This window comes from Brienomyrus brachyistius, chromosome 4 (assembly GCF_023856365.1).
Source record: "Brienomyrus brachyistius isolate T26 chromosome 4, BBRACH_0.4, whole genome shotgun sequence".
Taxonomy (NCBI): domain Eukaryota; kingdom Metazoa; phylum Chordata; class Actinopteri; order Osteoglossiformes; family Mormyridae; genus Brienomyrus; species Brienomyrus brachyistius.
The window spans coordinates 20,945,809-20,968,712 of NC_064536.1; the positions used below are offsets into that span (position 1 = coordinate 20,945,809).

Consider the following 22,904-nt stretch of genomic DNA (forward strand, 5'->3'; position numbering starts at 1 on the left):
GATCCTTGGCTCTTTTAAATGTATCATTTCAGCACCATGGACAGTATAATGTGATGTTAGATCCCTACTTCTTTAAAATGGGAGTTCAGCACCACGGACAATATAACATGAGGTTGGATCGCTACCTCTTTAAAATGTGAGTTCAGCACCACGGACAGTATAACATGAGGTCGGATCCCATCCATCCATCCATCCATTTTCCAAACCGCTTATCCTACTGGGTTGCGGGGGGTCCGGAGCCTATCCCGGAAGCAATGGGCACGAGGCAGGGAACAACCCAGGATGGGGGGCCAGCCCATCGCAGGGCACACTCACACACCATTCACTCACGCATGCACACCTACGGGCAATTTAGCAACTCCAATTAGCCTCAGCATGTTTTTGGACTGTGGGGGGGAAACCGGAGTACCTGGAGGAAACCCCATGACGACATGGGGAGAACATGCAAACTCCACACACATGTAACCCAGGCGGAGACTCGAACCCGGGTCCCAGAGGTGTGAGGCAACAGTGCTAACCCCTTCACCACCATGCCGCCCCGAGTTTAGATCCCAACCTCTTTAAAATGTGAAGTCAGCACCACGGACAGTACAGTGTAAGATTGGATCCCTACTCCTTCCAAATGTGAGTTCAGTACCATGGACAGTATAATGTGAGATTGGATCCCTACTCCTTCCAAATGTGAGTTCAGTACCATGGACAGTACAGTGTGAGATTGGATCCCTACCTCTTGCAAATATGAATTCACCACTACGGACAGTACAGTATGAAATTAGACGCCTGGCTCTCTAAAAATTATGCCTGAAATTTGTTGTTAGTGAACTTGCCTTAGGGGACAGGAACTCATGGCTCAGGTGATACAATCTCGCCATCTGATTGGTCAGTGACACCCCATTTCCTTTGTTTGGATGGAGCGGAAGTCTTGTGCAGGAGCCCTTATGGTGCTGCAAGCCCTAAGACATGCTCTCCATCTGCTGTCCCTTTGCCTCACCCCCACCCCTCACTGTCGCCCCCTAGAGGAGGAATAAAAGGACGATCCCAATTCCTGGCGTCACACGGAGCAGTTTGCCAGCCAGGCCTGCCATGAATTTGATTCCCCGGTTTGAGCTGTAATAACTCACAGTTTGAGGTAGCGTTTTTTTATATATATATCCTGAGTGCTCTTTGATGTCCGCAGCTGGGCTGGGGGGGGGGGGGGGGGAGTAGCAGGAAGTCCGAACCCCCATCCACCTCCACACAGGGAGCTAATCTCGGCAGTTCCAGTGGGACCCCTGACCTTTATTGATCGTGTTTCTAAAGGTCAGAGTAAATTCCCACTTCTGCACAGCAGCACACCTGGGCCACAGGATTTATTATTTCACTTTTTATTCTCTCCTGAAGGCGGGGAGACGTCAAGAAGGGAACAGCTGCTCTCCCAGCGCTCATGACTCGCCCTGAGGGAGTTTCCGCACAGGACTTGTACAGTGTGCTGTATTTGGCTAATATGCGTCGTGTTACTTTATCCTGCTTATATGCGATGCCCTGTCTACGCAGCGGAGCTCGATTCACTGTGTGCCGCGGGACATCACTCCCATAACTATCATTAAAAGTGTCTGCCATTTGAGTCGCAGTGGCCTGTCTGACGGTTTGTACCAGACAGGATAGCCTTTCACACCTCGCATCGGTGAGTGTTGGCGGGCTGTGGTTCTTCCCTCCTCGGACTGCTCTCGGTCGGTACGCACCGTGGCTAACCGTGAGCACCCCACAAGCCTTGCCATTTTGGACTGGCTCTGACACAGTCTTCTGGCCATAATGATTTGGCCCTTCTCAGAGGTCTGAGAAGTCACAGAGCTCTCTACCCCTGCCCATTCCATTAGCATTCAGCGTGTCAACTGCAAGTACAAAATGTTAGCTTACTATCTAATGTACTCCTGACTTTGACATGCACCTCTTGCACAAATGTACCTGACTGGTTTTCAGTATTTTATAGTTTGTAGTAATGCGTTATTTAGCCATAAAGGCTGAAACTATTGGTTTTGAAGCCGACATATCAGGTCCGAATTTAGTGCATTGACATTCACTTTTTGTGTTGGAATTTTATTTACTAATGTCAGAACTTGATTTGCTTTTGCCTCTCTTGATCGTGTCTTAATAAATTAAACGATAACCACATGTCTGCCTTGTCCCAGATCCGTGTGTGAGAGGTTTAATGTACTGTCTGCTCCTCGCTTCAATCTTCCCTTGTACTGTATCACAACTGATAAGTCAGAATTTTTGCTAAATATATTTTTATGCTTGTAATGACTAGAAAGGCACAGCTAACGGCTGAACAAAGGGTTCAGATCGAAATTTGGAGAGAAGAAGGATTCTCTCATCACCAAATAGTCAGAGAGTTGAATGTTTCTAAGCATGGTGTTACCTACTATTTACAGAGAAAAAAGGCTGACAGGAAGCAACAGTGACTGTAAACAGTCTGGAACAAGCAAAGTGACATCAAAGGCTGAAGATCAGCACTTAGTGATGTGCAAAATAAATCTGGAGATGACTGTAACGGTCTGAGGGCTGCGATTATTGTGAACAGAGGGTAACCAGTATGTCTTAGTACAGTCAAGCAAAGACTGAGAGCAGCTGACTGCGTGGTCGAGTTGCTGCCAGAAAACGTTTATTTTATGGCGTTAACAAGAAACAGGGACTATTATAGGCAAAACAACACAAAGACTGGAGTACTCAGGCCTGGGAGCAAGTCTCGTGGGCGGGCGAAGATCCATACATGGGACGAATTGGACCAAAAAGTTTAAAAGTAGCGTCTAGCAAGAGACAGAACTGTTTGCATGCTTGAAAAGGTGCTGGGAGGGTTTGGGGACCAACTTATTTCCAAGAATTTCTGGAAAGGCTGCTGTGAATAAAGGCAGGGGTGGTTATTTCGATGATACTCGTACTTAGACACTTGCATTCATCAGTTACATTTAAGTATTTATAATATCTTCTTGTAATAAAATTTTGAAAAAGCAGTGTATCATTTATTTTTAAAGAATTGGAGGGCGGTCCCACAGTGTATATACAGTACATGTGCAGTATGCAGTATATGTGCAGTATACAGTATATGTGCAGTATACAGTACATGTGCAGTATGCAGCATATGTGCAGTATACAGTACATGTGCAGTATGCAGCATATGTGCAGTATGCAGTATATGTGCAGTATGCAGTATATGTGCAGTATACAGTACATGTGCAGTATGCAGCATATGTGCAGTATACAGTACATGTGCAGTATGCAGCATATGTGCAGTATACAGTACATGTGCAGTATGCAGCATATGTGCAGTATGCAGTATATGTGCAGTATACAGTACATGTGCAGTATGCAGTATATGTGCAGTATACAATACATATACAGTATGCAGTATATGTGCAATATACAGTACATTATATATATGGTGTATGTTTGTGGTACTGTATCCGTATGCTGTGGGCGCAGTGATTGCTATAAATGGGGGCAGTTTGTAGCTAAGTGGGCTAGGGCACTGTAGCTGTGATCAGAAGGGGTTGCTGTGGTTGCCAGTGATTTTAATATTGAGGCTTTAGCAAGGCACTTAACCCCTAATTTCCCTGCCTTCTCAAAAGTGTATGCTGCTTTGGAGAAAAGCTCCTCTAGGACTGTGGGGACCTGGTTTTGTTCTGTTGCAGTGTGAGCCTAACCAGATGCTGCAGGGTATGTTTCGGCACTGCTGTGTACTCAGAGTGTCACATATACGCTGCCGTCTTAAGGCGTTTTTACACCGAAGTTCCTGGGCTGTCTCTACATGTAACTTTCGCAGCTCCTGGCCACTTTTGTGTGTCAGTCTCACACCATACAAAAGGAGCTCGGACCTTTATGCTAAATAAGACGCACAAAATTCACATGTTAAACTTCACATGCAATTTCTTATGAAAGTACACCGCCATGCCAAAACAACAGAGGATAAATAAGTCCCTTTGTTAGCTATTTGTTAGTTTCTGGGGGGATTGGCTGTGATCTAAACAGGGCACAGGCTTTTATTTATATTTTGCTTGTATGACCTGTGACATGTTTATGATTCTTTTTTAATCTGCCCATTATATAGATTTTTCATTTTCCACAGAATATAGAACGGTGTAACGTTAGCCCTCTAATAAATGCTGGCAAGTTTTACTGCTGCCACCGGCGATATTAGAGAAGTATATTGGTTAGCGATCGAATTTTCCAATGCAGAAATATGGAGACGCAAGCAGAAAATGTAATAATTGATGCATGAAATGTAATTGGGGTACAAAAATAATTCCACCTGCTCAGTATTTGCTCCGCTACATCTCGTTTGTATAATTTCCATGTTAGCGCTGGTGCTTGTATTCAGCCAATCGGCAAGCTTTCGCTGTAAGCATCTCCCCAGTAGTTTGTGTTCGAATGAAAAGTACCCTAGCCTGGAGTAGGTACTAAAAAAGGTTTCCGGAACTGCCTTGAGGAACCACAGTGTGGTGTGAACGCAACAAAAGTACCTGGTTCTGGATAAAGGTTTTGGTTCCAGAAAAAGATTCTGGCTGTGTGACCGCAAAATTGAGGTTTATTCACTGTACAGTGCCTGACTTTGGATATGAAAATGTAAATTGGACTCTGTGGGTGGGTAGAGGGGTAAAGTCATGAGGGGTTGATGTTCTGTGCAGGAGGCCTACTGACCTGCTTCTGAAGCAGATCTCTGACTGCTTGCCCGTTCATCACTCTTCGCATCTTCATAGACTGTATGTCAATACCCCCCTGAGCATTCTGGGTAAGGCACCCGATCACTTTTCTTATTTATTTGAATTTATTTTGTAATTTTTTTTTATTGTGGTATATGATGTTTATTTGTTCTGATTTGTACTTCTGGACCTGCGGTCATGATGGTATCAGATTTAAATCGGGAGTTTAAGGAAACGTTGGTACTGCTCAGTCAGAAATACTGTAGCATTGTCCCACAGAGCAGTAAGCAGCACTTTGTTTCTTCTAGAACATTCCGGAAAACAGCGTCATTGTGGTAGAGTCAGCAAGGCTGGTCTGAGGCTTGTTTCTGGGGTATCTGGGTGGTGGGGCGAGGAGGGGTGGCGTGCAGGTGCATTTCAGAGCTAAACTGGGTTTTTAATTGTTCTCGTGTCTATACATCAGCAAGAGCAAGAAACACAAATGGAGCATATAGCGTGGCAGGATGCAGATAAGCAGCACCTGGCCCAAAGACAGGAAGGGCTCTCCTCCAATGGGGATTCAGGCTTTGTGTTCGAGACTTCCATTGGCTGTCGGAATCCAGGGGCAGGGTTTCAGGGTGAAACGTCATTATGTTCAGCTCATTTATCTCCCACATTACTTGTGGGTTCCATTTTCCCTTAGTTGATTTCACTTTAAATGTTCTAATCATAATCCCTTTATACAACAACTGAAAGCTGCATGTCACTTTGACTGACGGCTAGATAACCACAAGCGAGTGTATATTTCATGCAAGCAGACGTGTGGCGTTAATACAGGCCACCTTCTGCGCGTGGTACGGATCCTGTGCACGAATCCCACGCCAATAAAGATAAGAATTGATGACCTTCCTCTCAGCTTTCCTGCCTCCCAGGGGAGGCACAAACATTAAGAATCATCTGATAGGATCTCAGATCGAATGATGATTCATCAGTTTTCCTTTTTGCGTCAGGGGATAAATTACCACGGTAATGTGCGTAGGGCCGGAGTGCGGAACGGCATGCTGGATTGGGGAGGGGCTGCAATCAGCGTGACGGATGGGGGGGCCCGTCAGCATGGGGGTGGGTAGGGAGAAGAAATATAATGTGGATCTGCTTGGAAGCAGCTGTTGGGGCCACGTTTTGCTGCCTCAGCAAGGAAAACCCCTCCCATTCTGCTCACAGCATCGACCCGGCAAACGAGACACGCCCACTTTCACCTTATCATTTGGCTCCACGAATCACAGTCAAGAGGGAATACCACCCACACCTCTGTGTGTGGATTCAAGCAAATGGGTGTCTCTTACCCATAATACCCTGCGCTTCTAAATTACCCATAATGGCTTGTGCTCCTTGAGACTGGCTCCAGGGACACAGTGACCCTGCTTGGGTGAGTATTTATAAAATATGGATGGATGTCTTACACGAAGGATATTTAACATGATATGAAAATGATACATTATTTATTTTATGCGCTAATATATATTGAGGCATGGCTTGAATTTATTTTGCTGATAATGTCATCTGTTTTCTATCCAGTCCTAAATCGAGTGCCCTCTGACCCCAATCATGCGAGTTTCATTTTTCTCATAGCAGAGTGACAGAAAACCTGCTTTAGGTGGAATCAGGCAGCAGGCTGGTCAGCATCGATTGCCGACGGTCGGATGACCAGACAGAGGCAGGCGGCTATGAACTGCGGGGGCGCAATTGAGGCAGGAATGGCCATTAGTTTAGTTCGGACTGAGCTGTCTGACACAGTCATGCTCTGACATGTCCAGACAGGTTTTAATCCCACAGAATGCACTGTATTTGTGGGCCTTCTGCGTCATGTGGTCATAGGATGGGGGGTGGTGCATGCTGGGAAACTGAGTTTTTTTTGTACTACAATGGTGCATGCTGGGAATTATTATTTTTTTTTTTAGTTTTTACGGTTGCAGTGCTCAAAAACAGATATCTAAGATGGGAAAAGTACTAAAAAGAGAAGCTTTGTGAGTCTTTGCTGTACTGTAGGCATGTTTTCTATGGGGTTTTTTTGTACAGATGGATATTTATAGAAGCCGTTAGAGTACTTCTCCACTCAGTAAACACAGCTTGCGTTCAGTATCAAGCACAACACCTGCTGTGTTTATATATTCCAGCTGATGATGGGAATAATATTAGTCCATTATCTAATCCTTGGCAGCAAATGACACATTTGACAAAGGTGTATTGTGGTTCTTTTGTGCACTGTGTCTATTATTATTTTAAATGGTTTAAATGGATGTGTGGATTTTTAGCCATTGACTCCACTGCTTTTAACCTGGGGTCAAACCCACAACCCATGGTTATGGCTGGGTATGTCAGTATTTCTATTCCCCGAGTTCCTGACCGGGGTAAGATGAACGGATGGGTGCTGTCTCTCTCTCTCCGAAGCTGGTGGACAAGCCAGCCTGTATTCCTGTTTAGTTTCCTGGTGCTGCCGCTAGTCCTTCACTGGCTTCCCAACTGTGAGTCATTAGGCTAAGCGGTGGTGCCCTCTGCTCTCCCACTGAGATGTAGTGGGGAGGCTCTGTGGAGGGATATGGGGTTAGATGCCACTCGCAGTAGCGCTCCGGCTCAGCATAGCCTGACTCCCATTCTCCCATAAGCCCTGGCGGTACCTGACTTTTTTAATTGGCTCCTCGCAATAGCAGACGCGCCATCATTGTAAACGGCAGGATTATCCTTGAAACATGCGCGTCTCAAAGCGTTGACATAGCAACATGACGTCAAACCGGCGGCCGTCTGCTCCGATTCAGTTGTCTCAGCCTCGGCCTTCCCTCTACTTCTTCAAACCATCGGGCCTGATGTATAACGCTCAGGCCAGTCGGACCAGCATAGCCAATTCCTCGGAGTTGTAGGCGACGGCATGCTCTTCACGGCACAGAGCGTCGCCAACGGCTCGCCCGGCATGTAAACATCACCACAACCGCGTCCAATTTGCAAGTTGGACCTCAGAAACCCCAAAGCACTTCACACAGACTCCATGAAATTGGCCAGGCGTGCTTCAGGAAGCTGTTAACTTGTCTGCCCCTAGTGGCCATCCCCAGCATCCCTGCCGTGCGTTTTCAGCATCCTTTGCACTCCGGGAGGGTGGCTGCTCTTTGAACTCTCTGGCTTGTTGAAGCCGGGACCACCGGGTCAGACTGGAGAATAGGTACAGGCTCATATTCTCAGCCAATCAGAGGCCTGGACTGGGGGTGGCAGTCAATACTGCAGGGTGCTTGACAGGGCGACGGTCTCCTCATTATAGCTGTGGTGGGGGGATGTGTAAATGGCAGGATGTGTACACGAACCTGGATACACTGTGCAACATGAGTTATGGTGATATTAACCAAGAGAGCCAGGGTCAGGGCGGTGAATAATGCGGCCTTGGTCAGTGAGTGTGCTGGCGTGTAAATACGTGTACGCATTCCCGTGCGCGATGGCGTGTTCAGGGTCAGGCTGGTGGTCAGGGAAGTTCTGCGAGGGCCCTGTTAAGCTCAGCACTTAACCAGAGGAACTTAAGTAACAAGGTCTGGCTAGGAGTCAGTCTAGATGAAGCCAGCGGCTGGATGCAGGATGACGTGGATGAGAGGGAGGGGGGAGAGAGAGAGACAGAGGGAGGGGGGAGAGTGCGAGAGAGAGGGAGGGGGTAGAGTGGGAGATAGAGAGAGGGAGGGGGAGAGAGTGAGAGATAGAGAGAGGGAGGGGGGAGAGAGAGAGACAGAGGGAGGGGGTAGAGTGGGAGATAGGGGGAGGGAGGGGGAGAGTGAAAGATAGGGAAAGGGAGAGATACAGAGAAGGAGGGGGTAGAGTGAGAGATAGAGAGAGGGAGGGGGAGAGAGTGAGAGAAGGAGAGGGAGAGATAGAGAGAAGGAGGGAAGAGTGAGAGATAAAGGGAGCGGGAGAGTGAGAGATAGGGAAAGGGAGAGAAGGAGGGGGAGTGAGAGTCAGAGTAAGGCGGAGAGTGAGAGATAGGGAAAGGGAGAGAAGGAGGGGGGAGTGAGAGTCAGAGTAAGGCGGAGAGTGAGAGATAGGGAAAGGGAGAGAAGGAGGGGGAGTGAGAGTCAGAGTAAGGCGGAGAGTGAGAGATAGGGAAAGGGAGAGAAGGAGGGGGGAGTGAGAGTCAGAGTAAGGCGGAGAGTGAGAGATAGGGAAAGGGAGAGAAGGAGGGGGAGTGAGAGTCAGAGTAAGGCGGAGAGTGAGAGATAGGGAAAGGGAGAGAAGGAGGGGGAGTGAGAGTCAGAGGAAGGCGGAGAATGAGAGATAGGGAAAGGGAGAGAAGGAGGGGGAGTGAGAGTCAGAGTAAGGCGGAGAGTGAGAGATAGGGAAAGGGAGAGAAGGAGGGGGAGTGAGAGTCAGAGGAAGGTGGAGAGTGAGAGATAGGGAAAGGGAGAGAAGGAGGGGGAGTGAGAGTCAGAGGAAGGTGGAGAGTGAGAGATAGGGAAAGGGAGAGAGGGAGGGGGTAGAGTGAGTTCCTTCTTATATGTATGGCTCTGTGCATGGTGAGCGTGTGTTGTGGATTTTAATTAATAATTTTTTGAGAGTCCTGCAATGAAAAGATTACCCCCCCCACACCCCCCACATGTAGGCAAGGCGCAGATGGGAGAGCCGACACCCAGCCTGCTCCTGGCAGGCCAGCGGGCCGGCCTCCGCCGCCCATTCCGGAAAGCCGCGGGCGGCTGACGTCACCACAGACGCCGGCGAATCTCCTCCCTCCCTCTCTGTCCGTGCGATCGTCCTTCAGGTGGAATGCCAGTGCAGAGAATGAATGGGAATGTGAACGCACTGCCCCCCCCACTGCCTGCACGCCGGCGTGGCTTAGATTTCCCAGGCCCTCTGTTTGCTGAAACACGGAGTTCGCATACGACGTTTTCGGACCACCCGCCTGTCCCCCTGCCAGGATCACGTGACCCGCGGGGCTGTCGCTCACTTACCTGTTTGCTTAAACGCGGAGAGAGGGCGCAGCTGCGGTGGCGTTAGCCTGACCCGAGCTGCGTCTGTGTGGTAGAGACGGCAGACTGACATGCAGAGGCCCACGCCTGTTAATTAAAGAGCTCTGTTGGAAGCCGTAATTAAGCTCACGCATGCTAATGGGAGGCATTCACCCCTAAGGCTGCCTGGATCAGATGAGGAGCAGGTGAGCATCGCTCGTTTGCAGAAACACTGCAGTCCCGCAGCTAGCAGGGCCACTATATCGAAGGTGGTTTGCATTCAAATGAGGGTAGATAATAATTGAAAAGTCAGCTTATCCCTTTAATGTGTGTGTTTTGGTAAACAAGGTGTGATTGGACCGTTATTCTGCCCATTTCACCGTTTTGCTCAGCAGCTGATTTAAAGTGATTAAATGTGATCGACCTCATGGGGTCAAAGGTCATCCCAGCCTGGAGTCTCATTCAGTCCTGGATGCCGGGTTTGAGTGCTGGGAAAATGATGGAGAAGGTCATGTTTCAGGATCCTGTGTACATTTCTGTCCTTTGTTCCTGTTGTTTAAAATAAACAAGCAGCTCCCCTCACAGCACTCCCCCCCAAGACTGAACTTCCTGGGGGTAGAATGCGAAGAAAGGCAGAAACAGACACACAGAGAAACAGACAGACATAGACAGACACACAAGCACACACAGACAGATAGACACAGACAGACAGAGACAGACACACAGACAGATAGAGACAGACACACAGGCACACAGAGACAGACGGATAGACACAGACAGACAGAGACAGACAGATAGACACAGACAGACAGAGACAGACGGATAGACACAGACAGACAGAGACAGACAGAGACACAGACAGAGACAGACACACAGACAGAGACAGACAGACAGAGACAGACAGACAGAGACAGACACACAGACGGAGACAGACAGACAGAGACAGACACACAGACAGAGACAGACAGACAGAGACAGACAGACAGACAGACAGAGACAGACAGACAGAGACAGACACACAGACAGAGACAGACACACAGACAGACACACAGACAGAGACAGACAGACAGAGACAGACACACAGACAGAGACAGACACACAGGTGCACAGACAGAGACAGACAGACACAGACAGACAGAGACAGACAGATAGACACACAGATACTGTCACAGACAGATGCAAGCAGACATAAACAGGCACAAATAGCTCAGTATCTGTGAGCTGGTGGATGGGTAGCCACACATGTTGAACTGAGGGAACATGGGTGTTAAGAAGAGTAAGAAGAGCCCCCCCCTCCCTGGTCAGACGCTTAAAGAGAAGCAGGCAGTGCCCGTCTGTGACAGTAGTCTGTGACTGAGTGCTCTGCTCTGTCTGTCTGGTGCACCTGCGTGATTAATACCTGCCCAGCCTCATGTGGGGAGACGGCATCTCCGCCTGTCACTCTGATGATGTGCCTTGCCATGTGGGGGGGGGGGGGGGCACAGTGACATCTCTCTGCGATTTTAATTGTAGGATCCTGCAACAGCGCCCCCATTTGGCACCATCAAAGCCTGTAACATGACTGTTATTGTGAGTGGGCAGTGCCCGGCACACCATCCACAGCCAGGGGACTAGGTCTCACCACGATGACGGTCTGGGACACGCCTCCTTGGTGGGGGCCTTAGCGGAATAGCAACATCTGTCCATAAATATCACCCGTCTAAAAATAATAAAAGACAGGCAGCAGGGGGGGCCACCTGTGCTGGAAATACAGTCTTAATAAAATAAAATTTATGATGCAATTTGTGTCCAATGTAAAATTTAATACTGAAAGTGAGCACACTGTAGACATTAGCAAGTGAATCTCTGTGCTGTAATCCACACTCGACGGGTGTGAATGATGACAGAATGACAGGAGTGTGACGCCAGTCGACAAGTCACGCAGATTTATGGAAAGCCTGCTTTTTTGGGGAAGAGGTTTTCCCTCCGCCTGATCCGTCGGCGTGCCGGACGGAATGCGGTGCTGCAGCTAATCGGACCAGCTCCCGTTTGAAGGCCCGGGTCGGAACCGTCAGGATAAGCGTCTGATGGCAGGTCCTTGTGAAACAGGCGCGGGAAAGATCCTCTATTTTTCATTCCTCCGGTGACTCGGGGCTGTTCTCAAACTCCTCCCTCTAATCCTCTCTCCTCTTGAAATTCAAGGATTCGTTTTCTACCCCTCCGCCCCCCCCCCCCCCCCCCCCCGACACCAAATCCAAAAAATCCAATTCTGTGACGGAGACACAGTGAAGCAAATTCACAGTCGGGCCCGACTGTGGGCTGTATTATTGTTGGGGACCTCAGATTTTGAGATAATGAAAATACATCATTGGGGTCAGCCAGCGGAGAAGGAGGAGATCAGGAGGAGATCAGGAGGAGATGACCAGAACTTTTGTCCAAAGCGAAGTACAAGTGAGGCAAGTAGCACATTGCAAATGTACAGCTGTCAAGGAGTCGACTAGGCGTAAGTGCAGCTAGGCTGAGCTTCCAGGGAATGTCCAGATACAAGAGTGAGCAGCACTACAGCAGCTCCCATGGCTTTGCACGAGTCTGCTTGGAACGAGTGTGAATTCGAGTTAGAGTAACGCAGCGCTGAGCTCGACATCCCTGGTGGGCCTTCTCATCGGCAGAGCGTGTAACGCCTCTCGTAAACGCAGCCCGTGCGTCAATAAAATCGACCGGGGTGGGGGTGTCGCGGAACATGCCAGCACGCAGTGGATGCGGGACATCAGCACAAGAATAGAGGAGGGCGGTGTGGGGGGGGGGGGAATGGCGATCGCAAATTACGGCAGATTGGGGAAAAACGCAGGTCTTATCTTTACGGTCGTTGACCCTCGAATCCAGATCGAGCGCCAAAACGCGACTCCCCACCTCTTCCCCTTCCCGCTGCGCGTTTACAATTTTATTTATTTATATACCGCTGTGTACGAGCCTGTCTGTGAAATATCCTCCAGCAGAGTGTGAAATTGAACCCCCCCCCCCCACCAAGCAGAAGGGGGGAGTTCTCTTGATTGGATGGCAGGCTCAGGGTAGCAGTCTTAGGCACCCTGCACCGGGTGTGGGGGGGGGGGGGGGGAATTAATCTCTTTGTTTTAAAACAGGCTTCTTAACTGGATGTGACACCACTGCTGACATGCTGCCCTTCGTGTCTCTTGAATTAGACACATTTAAATCGCTTACGGAGGATAACGATGATCTCCTCTCTGCTTTTTTTTATTTCCAGATCACTTTATTCTCATTAGCAGGAAGCATCGCGGTTGACGCCTGTTTCTGAGCTTGGGAAAAGATGAGATGCGTACCCAACTGTTTGTAGATCAGTTCCATAGCTTCTCCATCTCACTATACATCCATTCCTCCACAACACCAGGGGGCGCAGTGACAAGCCGAGGGGCAGGTCACTCCTCAGGGGTTACACACGCAGCTTTTATACACCGATAAGCCCTAACATTAAAACAACCTGCCTAATACTGTTTCGATCCCCCTCTTGCTGCTAAAACAGTTCAGATCTCCTGAAGAATGGACTCCGCAAGATCTCTGCGGTATCTGGCAGGCATGGAACTAAAGGCTGATTTATGTCATGGACCCTGCGCCGTACCCTTACTACAGTAGCACCTTCTCCTACTTAAATCACTGATTGAAGCACTATTTATATGTAATATTAAATAACCCACCCTGGGTATTGTAGCGACAGGTCTACAAAACACTTGGAATGACAGCATCAATTCCACTTACCCCCACTGAGAGGATTACTACTTGACAGAACTAGAAAAAAATTAACTTTATAAGAGAAAATGTATAAAAAGTGACTTTGTAGCAGCTCAGCGTTTTTACCAGCTTGTCTACAAGAATTTTGGAGCAGCTCGAATATAACCAGGACTTGATAAATGGATACACTGTTAAATGTTTTTTTTTCCTGTTTTGATTGTGTAATTTAACAATCAAATATATTGCAAGGTGGGAAGATAATAAATGCAACATCCAAACCTAAGTATCACTTATCGTTATCGTGGTGTAATTGTTGAGCGACAGGTTTTTTAAAACTTTATCTGCATACCGTATAAATTTGAGTAACCAAAGTTTATTATTTTTGGTGTCGAATCCGCCGTGGTTACTTCAGGCTAACGCGCTGAACTGCGCTCACCAGCAGATCACTTGTTCATCTTGTGTCAGCATGTTGTGGCTTCTGTCCTTATGGGTGCCTGCAAACGGCATTTCTGAGGCTCTCATGAGAGCAGTCAGAGACACAATTGCGGAGTTGGTGACGACAGCAGGAAAAGCCAAGATGGAAACTAATATCCATTGTAGTGATATAATGAACAACTTAATCTTAATGACCTAAGTCATTTATAATTAGTCAAGTCTCAAGTCAGCAATATCCAAGTCTAAGTCAAGTCGAGTCTTTTCATAAATTGGAATCTCGAGTCCTACTTGAGTCAAGCGATGTGACCCAAATCACATATCTGGCACCAAGATGTTAGTAACAGATTTGTTACGTCCCGTAAGTTGTGAGATGTGGCCTCTATGGGTCGCACATGTTGTCCAGTACATCCCACAGATGCTCGATTGGATAGAGATCTGGGGAATTTGTAGTCTTTTTCATGCTCCTCAAAGATTCCTGAACAATTTTTGCAGCATGGCAGGGTGCATTATCCTGCTGAAAGAGGTCACTGCCATTGGGGAATACCATTGCAATGAAGGTGTGCACTTGGTCTGCAACAATGTTTAGGTAGGTGGTATGTGTCAGAGTCACATCCACATGAATGCGCTGCAGCTACACAGCCCCATACACACTAATCTGCAATACACTGTGTGTTCTGACACCTTCCTATTATAGCCAGCATTAAGTTTTTCAGCTAGTAGTGCTATTGTAGCTGTCCTGTAAGATCAGACCGGACAGGCTAGCCTTTGCTCCCCACGTGCATCAGTGTGGACCTGCCCACAATACTTGCCGTTTTAGTGATGCTCTGATTCAGTCATCGAGCCATTACAATTTGCTCCTTGTCAAAGTCGCTCAGATCCTTGCACGTTTCTCCTGCTTCCAGCCCATCAACTTCAAGAATTGACTTTTCCACTTGCCTAATATATAACGGCACCTGTAACGAAATAATCAATGTTGCTCACTGCACCTGTCAGTGGTCTTGTGGTCCATCTGCACTGAAAAAAAACTGGAGCCACATCATCTCGTCTCTCTGTGTGCCTGTACAGTATAGAGCAGAGATGACAATAAAGTTTACTTTGACTTTGACTTTAATGTTATGGCTGATTGGTGTAAGTACCTGTGGTTCCACATACCCAGTTCCCCTCATGAAGTCATCAGCATCCGCATAACCCGCCCTAATTTGCTTCATCCTCACTCTCACCATGAATTATTGGAATAACAAGACATTCTCTCCTGGAGATTAGACCATTATTTTTGGTTTCTTTCATAAACTGGCTATTTTGTTCTGTTTTTATTACCAGAAAATGATCTGTGCCTCGTAAGAGATCAGAAACACTGGAGCCCGTCAATCAGTCTCCTGATTGGCTGGGGCATCTGAAGCATGTTTCATAAACTGGAACGTCCTCCGCCATCGCCGGCGTTCCGCAAAGTTCTGCCAGAGTCACATGGCTTTTCACGTCCTTGTAATAAAAACCACAAATGTAAACTGTGTTAGATTTGTTAGCACGCATGCTACACTCTAAATTCTTGCTTGTTATTTTTGTTCCGTTCAGGGATACAAGCTGGACTGGGACGACTGAGCCCATTGGCGGCGGACCACAGTTCCTGCGCTCCTCCTGCCCCCCCATGCCAATATGTGAGAAGTGTGACATTAATGTGGGTGAGTTAACATTTAAATCCGCGGGGGCGTTCTCCCTGTCGTCCCAGATGCTGCCTGGTATTTTAATCAACGATCCCTTGCTGACGGGCCGTATGATTTGCCGGCGATGGATTATTTAAATGAGTCCTATAGTGAATTAAATCGATTAAATTACACACTCGTTTTAACCTTACAGTTAAGGGCTGAAATAAAGGCCGCAGTCCAGTGCAGTAGCCCTCCGTGCCATGTGACTTGGCATGGAATTCTGGGAAAGCAGGCGGGTGGGAGAGAACCTCAGTGCCGGGGGATACAAGCGGATGCGGTTCCAATGGTGCCACGAGAACACCGTGGCTCAAGGTTCCTGATTTTCCTGAACCTTTTAAAGGATGAAAAACGACGCTGGACTATCTGGCTCTCTCTCCCCTTGTAGTCAGCAACCGGCTTCCTCTATGCTGACCTCACGTGTTGCAGTCCGTGACCTTATTATACATTTGGTCGCACCTGTGGCAAAAAACCCCCGCTTACAGTTTTTTTATATTCTATTGAGGCTATTGAGACCCAGAGCTCAGCCTTTCAAAGGGTCTCCCCAGAGCCTCCAGGCAGCGCCACCGTGTCCTGGAAACTGTGCCACCTTCCCTGGAATTCGCTGGAACTTTGCCCACGTCCGTAAAGTGACTTCTTTCTTTTTTGTCTGTTTTTCATTGAGACAGAAAGTTGCACACACAATGCCTCGTCCTCTGTCCTCCACCTCTCTGGGTGGGTTGCGCTCAGGGGGATGCAGGAAGCCCTGCTGAAAGACTTTGAAAGTTTTCCACGGTGTTGATGATGTGCTATTGGGCTCTTGGGGGGAGGGGAGCAAATCATGGGCAGGTGTGAAATATTTGAGAATTAATTAGTTCTTTTATTGGCAGGACACAACCTCATTTCCCACAAACAACAAGGCAGGACAGCTGCCGGAACGTGACAATGACTGATTTCGGTAATAATTGTGGTTATTTTTACAGCGGATATTACGCGGTCACGCGTGCGTTGATGTTCCTCTTCTGATACATAATTTTCTGCAAGGTGGTTTAAGAAAGATTCTAAAACGCCAGTGCTGGTCAATTGATTGATTTCAGTTCCCCACGTGTTTCGATGGTATGTGGTCAACCAGCCTGCCTCACAGGCCAATTTCTGCTGGACAGAGGGATCCATAAAGGGAAAAAAAAAAAGATTAGAGATGAGAAGAAAAATCAGTGGAAATCGATTCTCTTCCCTTCCGGGACCTCTAGTAGCGAAGCCAATTTTGACAAATAAAGTAATATTTATATAAGAATTGAGGAGTGGGATGTGATGTCACACTGCAAGGCCCAGGATCGAAGGAGGATGTAAACAAACAAGCAGGCATGATTGTGAGACGGTTGATCCACCATGCTACACTGTGGTTCAGTAGCAGAGTTTGGATCGGAGCCTGGAAAATCTCGACGTTCTGTGAGCCGACCTTTCAGGGCCTGGGGTCTGAGTCCAGGTGGTGGGGCAGGTAAGGACGCTCCTGAAACCTGCTGGACCAGGAGGCCTCTGCTCTAGTGCCTCCAAGGTCCTTTTCCTCACATTCATCTTCCACAACCACTTACCCAACACATGGTCACGATGAGCCTGGAACATCTCCCAGAATGCACTCCGGGAGGCTGTGGACAGGATGCCTATGATGTGCATTTCACGGCCTGCACTGGCACACACTAAGGGCGTTGAATAATCTGTGCCCCACCCCAGAGAAACGAACACAGAACCAGGGGTAGCGATCAAGTCCTCAGCCCAGGAGGTGCGAGGCTACAGCGTTGCCCACTGAGTCACTATGCTCAGCCTAACTTTATAAGTCCAGCTATAAAAGTGTGTGGATTAACACATCAGCTAAATGACTAAAGCTGCTTTTGAAAGCCATGGGGGGAGGGGGGGGGCATCGAGGTGGCAATTCCTGCGGTGAGAGCAGCCATCCAGCCGTCCAGCGTTATTTTTACCAAGGAAATTGCTGGAACGTTTAAGTCGTCGTGGTTGGACACGTCGTTTTATTTACACCACTGAGGCTGGTGACAATGTCAGCCGCGAGAATTTAAATAATTACACGCTTAGGTGCGAGTTGGAATAAGGTCACGATAATGTGAGCTGGGGTTGCAGCAAGTGAGATATTAAATGTCAGAGACCATTCTGGGTCAATGCAAATAAGCGGAAGGTTGAAACGACACTCCCGCCTCATCTGAAGGTGTGAGCTCCTTGGGCGTGCTCTGTAATGAGCAGCTGGGCATACAGTACTGATCAAAAGTCTTAGGCAGTCAAAGGGAATGATGGTTAAGTGATCTTCATGTTGGTGTAAAACTGTAGTATTATGTCAGTAAAAATGTGTCAGCTTAGCCATTTCAAAAGCTCTCCAGAAGTCATCCCAGGATTTGCAGTAACCATTGAATACACAGGTCTGGACAGGTCAGCAGGTCAGTTGGGGAGCATGTACTGATGCCACGTGTTGACGCACCCACTACATGGGGAAACTCCTCAGGATCCTGGCTGGCGACCCCCTAGGCAGACACACGGTCCAATCCCACCTTCCGGAAATGGCTGCAGCCATCTGCCGTGGCCAAGTGTTATGTGGTCGTCCCCTTGGCTTGGTCCAGCCCCTCAGGTCCTCGGCAACGAGGATCCTGCAAGATCACCCTCAGGGAAACCCGCCACATGGCTGTAGTGTTGTAACTGATGCTCCCTCACAATGCAGGTAATGTGCCTCATTCAGAATTCCTCTAGCAACTAATGATGGGCAAATGAAGCTTCATGAACCATTTGCTGTATTTTTTTACCTCACTAGATGGTGCTCTTGGCTTGCTTTGGGGCATGCTTGTGCCCTTCTTTGAATAGACAGTACCATCTAGTGGAGTCAAAAAATACATCAAATGGTTCATAAGTATCATTTTGCCCATGATTAATAGCAATCGCTCATTTCATGCAAAGTCAAACCAGTGGTACACAAGGATTCTCCGAAGAGACACAGTACCAAAGGAATCCAGTCTTTGTCTCGGCTAACTGGATAACATCAATGTCTCACAACCATACAACAAGACAGGGAACACCAGGACTCTAAAGACTTGGACATTCGTCCTCTTGCAAAGATATCCGGAATGCCACACACCCCTTTCCAGTGACCTCATGACCCCCCATGCTCTTCCAATCCGTTTGCTGACTTCATAGGAAGAGTCACCAGAGACATGAACGTCACTGTCGAGGTTAATAAATCTTTCGACGAGGTCGACATTCTCCCCACAGACAGACACACTACTGAAGGCTTGGATCTTGATCTTTATCCAGGACCCTCACCATCCCAGGCATTCAAACTCCTTATTCAGTCTCTCGAGAACCCCGATCAGAGCCTCAATTAACTCCGCGAAGATCACAACATCCTCGGCATAGTCAAGATCAGTAAATCTTTCTTCATCAACAAATGCCCTACAACCGCTGAACCCCACAACCCTGCCCAACACCCAGTTCATACAAGCATTGAACAGAGTAGGAGCAAGAATGCACCCCTGGCAAACTCCAGAATCAACTGGAAAGAAGGCAGAGGTTCTCCCACTACTCTGCACAACCATCACCGTACCAGTGTACAGGCCGGCTATGATGTCCAGCAGCTTCAGGGGGATCCCGCTAAAGTCTCAGGATGTCTCACAGGGCAAATCGATAAACTGACTCAAATACAAAAAAACAACAAAAGCTGCAAAGAATCTCTGCCGATATTAGTGCTTGCGCTCAATGAGAACCCTCAGTGTCAGGATACGATCAAAGGTAGACTTCTTAGGCGTAAAACCAGACTGGTTCAGCTGCTGATACGCGAGCAAGTCATCACGGATCCTGTTAAGGATGACCCTAGCAAGGACCTTACCCGGCAGTGAGAGCAGTGTTTTCCCCCTACAGTTGCCACAATGTAGGCGATCACCTTCCCTTTCCAGATAGGGGCTACAAGTCCCAGTTCCAATCAGTTGGGATGACGTCTGACTCGCAAATGGAAGGAAAAATTTCCCGCAGTGCCAGGAGGACAGCCTTAGCAACAGCCTGGAGAAGTTCACCCCAGATACCACAGATCCCTGCAGCCTTCCCTACCCCCAGCTGAGTCATCACCCATGCAATGTCAGTGAGATTGGGTGGTTCACAGCTGACTGGAGGATCAGCCTTGAGAACAAGTGTATCCAGAGATGTCCAACGTCCTAACCGAAGGATCGGCTTTAAATAACTGTTCAAAGTAGCTGGCCCAGTGGATCACAACTGCTGTGTCATCTGTAAGGACCATTCCATCATCCACCCTGACTGCAAGTCTCCGAGGAACAAATTCAAATGCACATAATGCTTTGATCCCTCTGTAAGTAGGACGTGGGTCACTAAACCACAGATGGTGTGTTACCTGCTGACAAATTCGTCTAACAAACGCCTCCTTATCTGCCGTCAGAGCCCTCACAGCCGTCCTCCTCAGTTCCCGGTACAATCTGGAGTTGCCACCAAGTTGTGCGCTGCGACTTCTCTGGATAATATCCAGGGTGCCCTGCGAGATGAAACACTGTACTCTGGGAACACTGGCAACACCAACACAACCCTTAGCAACCTTCTGGGACTCCCACATCACATTAGAGTCAGCAGTCGCACCCAAGTCTGCAAGATCCTCATGCAAACTCTGTGCAAACTCATCAGAAACAGCTTGATCTTGGAGTCTAGCTAAGTCTAGCCTTATTCTCCTAGTTGTTGATTGCCTACTGTATCTAAGCTTGATCTTCAGGGTAGTAACAACAAGTTGGTGGTCAGAATTCACAAACTTCTGTAGACCTTGCAGTTCTGCAGGAGTCTCCAGCGTCTGCCCAGGAGGATATGATCGATCTCCTTTGCCGCACCTTCAGTATTGGAGTCCAACTATGCGGCTTAGGGCATTGGAACCAGGATCCAGTTACCCGCAGCCCCTGACCTTTGGCAAAGTCAAGGAACATGGAGCCACTCACACTCCATTCCCCAGATCCATGGGTACTGACACAATCCTCATAGCCAGCCGGGTCAGTGGATGTGGTCGCATTGATGTCACCCATGACCAGAGAAGTGTCACCTCGTGGGCACCTATCAACCACTGAGCGAAGTTACAAGTAAAATGTCTCCCTCGATGAGACATCACTCACTGCGGTTGGAGCATACACTGACAACAGACACGATACCCACGGAGTCTGATCCGCCACAGCAACAGCTACTCCCTAAGTATGGCAGCCGTTAGAGCGACCAGACCAAAAGCAGGTGTACCCACCTACAGAGAAATGGCCACTCCCCGCTCTGCGTACCTCAGAGAGTGCCTCCACCGAAATGCGGAGTTTATGAAGTTCCCCCGATAGCGAAGGAAGATGGCCATCTTCCCGGAGAGACAAGACGTTCCATGTGCCTACCCATATGGGTCACTTCAAATTGGGACATGCAGCAGGCAACACCTCAGCACCACACCAGCCCAGATCCCCAGTAGTCCTGACCATATTAGCTCTCCAACGATTTAGACTCTTCTGGGGATGAGGCGCCTGAAGGCTTTTCCCCACCCCTTTCAAGATGCATGCAGCCTTGTTGTGCAGCAGAGCCACTCCCATGGAGAACAGAAGGGTGTCACGCCTGTTGAGACTGAGCTGCTCTGAAAAGTTTTATGGTGACTGGAGTGCCAGTCCCGGCACTAACCCCCGAAATGTTTTATCTGCAAGTTGGAGGACCGCTTGCAGGGCCGGATACAGTTTAACATCATACCCAGGACATTTAAAAAAAGCTCTTCAAATGTCACCCCAGTATTTGCAGTAACCATTCGATACACCCATGAAATGTTTTTTGACTTAACCGCAAACACACGGTGTTTGGCTAATCAATACCTCATTTAGTTACTTAACTAATTATGTTAATTAATTAATTGGGCTGGTGGGGAGATTTCTTGAATCCACGAAATGATTGGGCTGAGGTGCCTCTGAGGAGAGGTTTGGGATCCAAAGTGGTGTTCATCTAGCCATCTAGCAAGATATCAGTGTTACTTTTTATTGTGGTACTGTTAATTTGAATTTGTACTAATGTTAAATCGTGTTTTTTTGAGCAAATATACATTTAACTAACCAGATAATCAGCCTTAAATATTTTCTGACTGCCTAATACTTTTATACTTAACTGTATTTTGGTGACATAGAGTCCCCTTGCTTGTCCTGAGACGCAGAAACCGAACCTGAAGGAGACCAGAATTTGCAGCAGCAAGGAGATGTTAGTAGCCTTGGAGTGTGTCCAGCCTGGGGGGAAATGAGGCTGGATCAAGGCTCTGAGCATGGGGAACCTCCTGCTTTTAGGTTGCAGATTTCTGGAATTTCCAGAACCTCGGCGGTGTGAAGCAGTACCCCTTTAAGAGTTTAGAGGTATTGTTTAGAGATGTTTCATCGCTTCAAGTGAATTCAAAGGGTTCCTGGAGGAACAGGATGGGAGAGTCTCTGATGGTCTGTGGAGGAGACCATCTGCAGGAATAAATAATGGATTTGGGGTGGTGTATTGTGGTGTATGGTGGTGTATGTTTGCCAAACAGTGGAAATCTCACACAAGGGCCTGGAGATGGTCGAACAGCCGAATATGTCTTTTTGTTTTTGTTTGTCTGTGTGATCCGTTTAATTTAACATTATAAAAAGTGCCATCTCCCAGACATCCTCAAAGGTTTTGGATGTTGCAGACCGAGCCAATGATTTCAGCTACATCTTCCCCGTTGAGGCAGTAGGTGGCGAAATGGTTAAGGATACAGAGTGAAAAGTGGTGGTACAAGCCAAATTTACTATGGTATTTCAGTGAAATGCAAGCACTCGCACTGAGAAATTGTCCTGGAAAGCTTTGGGGTGTGGGAGGAAAGCAGAGTGCCAGAAACCATCAGCACAACAATTAAATGTGAATCTGGCCCATTCTACTCCGAGAACAATTTCTAGCATTTAATGAAGTTTCTGCAGTCTGGGCCTGTTAATAGATCCGTGCTACTGCTTTGTGTGTCATCCCAATGGAGAAATGTGTGTCGAGAGTTAAATCCTGGTTGAAGAATGACCAAAGTTTGTATACATGGCTTTGTTGTGTTCCTCTCCAGTTCCTTGGTCTGACTCTGTACTGCAGGCTTGCTCTGCAAGGTCTGGGCCCTTAGCTGGCACCACACAGAAGGATTAAACCACGTGGTCCCTGTCCCACAGTGTACAGCTGTCCGGGAACTCCGGGGAGCGTTCTCCAGAGCAGGATGGGAGGGAACCAGAGAAGAGCAGGTGCTGTGTCATTCTGCCCATCCTGCAGCTGCTGAGTGGGAGAGAGGAGAAGGGCGGAAGCAGGAGATCAAAAAGGGGGGGCGGTGCAATGCCATGGGTCTCGCTGCCAAGCAAACACGGAGCTGCATTTAACCGGCCGGAGCTGGAATGGCGTAGGATGACACATCAGGC

The 22,904-nt window shown here is 48.1% G+C and overlaps 1 protein-coding gene across 5 annotated transcripts in view; it reads left to right on the forward strand.

The window, feature by feature from the left end:
* Nucleotides 1–22,904, forward strand: part of dlgap1b (discs, large (Drosophila) homolog-associated protein 1b) — a 108,702-nt gene that overhangs the window by 19,218 nt on the left and 66,580 nt on the right. For all 5 annotated transcript variants that reach the window (XM_049011217.1, XM_049011219.1, XM_049011216.1 and 2 more), the window contains exon 2: nt 15,356–15,462. The gene's annotated coding sequence lies outside the window, so the exon portion shown is untranslated. The remainder of the gene's footprint in view (nt 1–15,355; nt 15,463–22,904) is intronic.